We start from the raw sequence: 5,175 nt of genomic DNA on the forward strand, positions 1-5,175 counted from the left end.
ACCTACATGGTTTTACTTTTTAAAGTCATATCATACTCAGCTCTTAGTCTTTCCTTTGTACTATCCAATTACTAATGGCAATCTTAGATCATTTACATTTCTTGTGCATAAAACTTAAAACTCCATTTTGTTTTATATTTGGTCTTTTATAATTTCACTGGCTTCACCTTGCCTAATTCTAATTTTCAAAGAGTCTTTTCTTCTTTAAGACTCTGGATCCCTGAATCTGCTATTCTAGTTGGTTGACTTTGTTTTCACACTCTTAGTTTTTTTGGATTGTTCTTATTTTTAAATTTGTTTTTCCTCAATCTCTCTTATTTGATTTTTTAAAGTATTTTTTGAGGTTTCTATGAATTCTAGGTAGCCATGTAACATCACTCTTTGGAATAGGAGAGGCTTTTTAAAAATTTCAATGTCTTCCTTTAAAGAGGAACCTTTGTCTTCCCTTATTACCACTGAAACTTTCTATAGTTGGGTTTTCTCATTTGCCTGATCATTTTTTTTTTTTTTCTTAATAATAGCTTGTCAGTGTAATCTATTTGGGGTAGCAGGTGGGATGGGGAGAACGATGCCTCTGGTTTCACTTCAGTTCTCCCCTCTGGGCTGCAAACCCAAACAAGAACTTTACCCTTCTGTAAGTGGCTACAGCCAGAAGCTTCCCTGATCTATTGCTTCTATATTCACCAATATGTGCATACATCTCAGCAGCACAACTGGGCCTGGAGTTTGTTTTCAATAGAAGTTCTCCTCAATCTTCTGGGACTCACACTCCCAATTCTCCTCAGTGTCCTGGAGGTGAAAGTTCTGTGGTTGGGTCTGAAGCTACTCCATGCTATTGCAGTGGTGCTAGCTTGGAGACCTTTACAATTTACACTGTCCTAACTTCTGTCTTGGAGTCTCTCAGGACCATGGTTCTTCCCCAACTCTTGCATGTTTTTCATTTGTCTCACCTACAGGTAAAATTTTGTTATTTGGGGGGCAATCTAGAGAGCTTTGAATTTTCTGCCTTACTCTGCAATTTTACAAACATGCTCCTGAAACTTCCATCTGTAAGAACCTTTCTAAGTTCCTCCCTAAATGCCAGATCCTTCTAATCTAAGATTTCTTTTTATCTATTCTTTGTATTTCTATATGCTTCTATGTATCTTTTTTTGGCCATATATCCATTTATTGCCAGAGGATATAAACCTGGGTAAGTATGTTTGCCTGTAAAGGGCCCATTTACTGTTTAGTTTAATTATCATGTGAAATCCCTCTTGTTGTTTACTAACAGTGTGTGTGTATCCATCTTTCCTGTCCTACAAGTCCTATTTCACAAAGAGACCTAGGGCTCTTTCTCCTCCACATTCAGCACAGTATCTGTAGTTAGGGTAGCATTTTCTAGTGTCTGGTCTTCTCCCACTTTCAAAGGACTTCTGGGATAGGAATTGGAGAGGGTGTAGATGAACCTGTGATAACCCAACTTCAGCATCCAGTCCAACAATGCCTGTGAACTCAATGACTTGTAAAATCTCCATCTGAACACTCACCCATCAAGATGGTGTAGAGCAACTACAATCACTTCTTCAGATGTCTCAGGATGTTCTTGCTCAGGTGACTAGATTGTGGCTCACATATTCAGGCAGTACTCAGGCAGCTTCCATCTTCTGAAGGCTCCTTTGTTCCAGGTATCATCAGGTGCTCTACTTTCATTGATAAGATTTAGTTCTTCATAACCCCCTAGCTTGTAGCCATCAAATGATTTCCAGGTTTCACCCATCATTTGATAGAAATATTCTTCTTGTTTTTTCAGTTCATTTCTGGTGAGATTTCTAGGCATTCTTCAAGAACCCAGTGCTTTTGCTGTTAAGGGTCTCCTGCTACTTTTCTCTTACATGTTTATGCCTTCTTTTGTTCTTATCTTCAGTTACTGTCAAACACTTTGGGTGGAACTTGAGATGTAAGCCATGGGGTGGCCACCTAAATAATTTAGGTTAGGATAGTAGGAAACAGCAAAGCCTGGCCACTCAGCAAAAAGATATCCTAACATCCTGAGTTGAGCACCAACCACCCCTTTCGCCCTTCTTCCCTTTCTCTTCCTCCCCCTTTTCCTTCTCCTCCTTCTCCCTTCCCCTGTAATGCCAGAGAAACTGAGCAAGACAGAGACTAGAGACCAATTCAATAGTTTATTAAATGGAGAGATATACTGGGACCAATGGATACATGTTTGGTCCCAGGGCTGGACAAGACTATCATCTCAAAGAGTCCAGCAATTAAGTATCAGTTTTTTATAGGATAACAAGAACAATGACATAATGGGGAGGTACCTGGATGAGGATAATCTAATGTGGGGGCGGGGAGAAGGCCTTAGGAGGACACAATGGAGGGACGTTACTGATATTCTAATGACATCTAAAATAGATAAACCTTTATCCTATCAAACATTAAGAAGGAATTACTATAACCTAAAGATATAAAACCTTTATCTCATCAACCATTTGAGAGGGAATGATTATAGCCTGGGGTTTTGGGGCAGAGCAACTGAGGCAGAGATTTATCTCATCAAACATTAAGAGGGAAAGGTTATAACCTGAGGCAGAATAAATAATACAATGGGGAAATTAGGTCAGGACATCAAAAGGGAACTTTGGCACAACACCCAGTCTTTCCTCCTCCTTCTCCCCTTCCTGTTCTTCCTTCTGTTGTGTTACAGTTCTCTTTTATTATTCAGCCTCAGTTTCCCTGGTTGCAACCCCCCCTTTTCTGTCCATTAGAGTTGAGATAATTAGGACTGTGGAGATCTGGTATTCCAGAAGATAAGACTCCAGATGTCCTATATCGGATACCTAATTGGCATTGTCTATATTTCTAAGTTTCAGACTTCCAGGCTCTAGTTGGATAACTCCTTAACTCCCAGTTTGTTAGAATTTATGTTCCTACCTGTCAGAACTGGATTGATGGCCCTTGCCTGGAGGTTCCAGCTAACCATAGTTTGGACTCCAAACTGAGCCCTTAATAGGCTTCCAACTCCAGTTTAGTGTGTTCCTCTGCCTTCACAGAGAATGCCCAGATATAAAATATATCCAGAACCAGAATTGTGCCAACAGTGTGGCACCCAGAACCAGACCCAGAACATAGAATTATTCCAGAATACCCAGTTATTCTAGAACCAGAACCAGATGGTGCCAGAGCACCCAGACACATTAATTGTCTGAAAAATATTCAGACCAGATATGTCTTAAAGACACTCAAAACAGATAACATCACAAAGTGCCCTGCTGATTTTTCCAAAAATTAACACCTGCTAGAGCCCAGTTGCTAGCAGACAGACAGACAGACCAAATTATATCCTAAGACACCCAGACTTACTCTCCTGTGGCCAAAATGGAGGCATCTACTTTGAGCCTTTCTGCAATTGAAATTGTGTTGTCCTTAGTGGAAATTCTGGAATAGATCAGGGCTAGCTTCTCCAACAAAGAGTCCAGGCTTTAGTCACCTACAAGGCTCCAGGTGGAGAACTGAGGTCTCTAATCTCTAATGCTGTTCTCAGTTCTAATATCTTGGTGGGACTACCAAATGTAATGCCAGAGAAACTGAGGCAAGATAGAGATCAGATAGTTTTTAATATTTTATTTGGATTTCTGAGAGGGAGAAATTGTGCTGGAGACATGATGCCCTCAGGGCTGATGTACAAAGCATCGGGCAGTGAATGTGAGTTCTCAAAGACATATTTATAACTCTTAGCTCAGGTAGCTAAACAAAGGTAGGGGGTGGAGTCCAAACTATGGTTAGCTGGAACCTCCAGGCACCAGACCATCAATCAGGTTCTGACAGGTAGGAACATAAATTCTAACAAACTGGAGTTAAGGAGTTGTCCAACTAGAGCCAGGAAGTCTGAAACTTGGAGATATAGACAATGCCAATCTGGTATAGGACATCTGGAGTCTTATCTTCTGGAATACCAGATCTCCACAGTCCTAATTATCTCAGCTCTAATAGACAGAAGAGGGGGTTTCAGGGAAACTGAGGCAGGACAATTTAGGGAAACTGAGGCAGGACAATTTAGGGAAACTGAGGCAGAACAATAAAAGGGAACTGTAGCACAACACTTCTCCTCCCCTCATTCCTCCCCCTTCCTTCTCCTCCCTTCTTGCTTCCCATCCCCTCTTACCTCTTCTTCCCCTCCTTTCCCTTCTGTAGCTATGGGCAGAGCAGGGGCAGAGTGGGAGTGACCCATAACATCCTCACAGTGCAGGGTGCTCTGGCACCTAGGCCATACCAGAGCTCAAGCCATGATTTAAAGTTTTGTTCCTCTTTTAAAATGTGACTTTCTTGAGGGCAGACCATTTTTGCATTCCTTTTAAAGTCCCACTGTTTAGCACAATACTTGACACATGTTACATATTTGTATAGTTGGTTGACTGAATAAATTGAAAAATAGTGACAGGATCTGAGGTGAGCGTCTCTTTCCACAGCATCTGGCAAGGCAACCAGTCAATCAAACAGATTGATGATTGCCAAGTTAAAAAAAAAAAATACTGTCAATGTAGCAGCATCAGTCAATTGGTCTTTTATATGCTTGAATAATAACGATGTAAAGGGATATAGCATGTATTGAGTTTATTATCCTGTGGCAATCATGAAGGTCAGAATAACAACATTTTCAAAATCAATGGTCTTGGGAAGGGAATAGGCCAGAGAAGAAGGAGGTAAAAATGGATGGAATTCTTCTAAGGCAGCAGTGCTAACAGGGAACCTGGATCATTGCATCACCAAAAAATGGGACAAGGTAAGTAAAATTGAGGAAATATCCAGTCAATAGAAAAAGCCCAAATGAAAGCAAACCAAAGTTTGCCTGCCAAAAAAGAGTCCTAAACTGGGACCACCATTTGTATCTAAATATTTATAACATAGACATTTATACATCAAAAATTGCCTACATAGTATTTTTACAATTATTTCCAAATAGAACTTATGAAGCTAATAAAATTTATAGTGTACTGGTTAATGGGTATGCTTAATCTTTTATGCAGACTTCCTGATAGATATTACTTAGATTTAAATCCTATTATCTGCTGTTATAAAAATTATGCAGAGAATATAGTAAAACTTCATTAATACATTTTTCAGTGTCCCACCCCTCCTGAATTGTATTATATAGGACAATGTTCTATTAAGATGGTTAATTAGAGAGGC

At 39.9% G+C, this 5,175-nt stretch overlaps 1 pseudogene; it reads right to left on the minus strand.

Annotated features, from left to right (window-relative positions):
• Positions 1–1,324: 1,324 nt before the first annotated feature.
• Positions 1,325–4,216, minus strand: LOC127546842 (UBX domain-containing protein 8-like; annotated as a pseudogene).
• Between the last annotated feature and the right edge of the window lie 959 nt (positions 4,217–5,175).

Source organism: Antechinus flavipes, chromosome 1 (genome assembly GCF_016432865.1).
Source record: "Antechinus flavipes isolate AdamAnt ecotype Samford, QLD, Australia chromosome 1, AdamAnt_v2, whole genome shotgun sequence".
NCBI classification, from domain to species: Eukaryota; Metazoa; Chordata; class Mammalia; order Dasyuromorphia; family Dasyuridae; genus Antechinus; species Antechinus flavipes.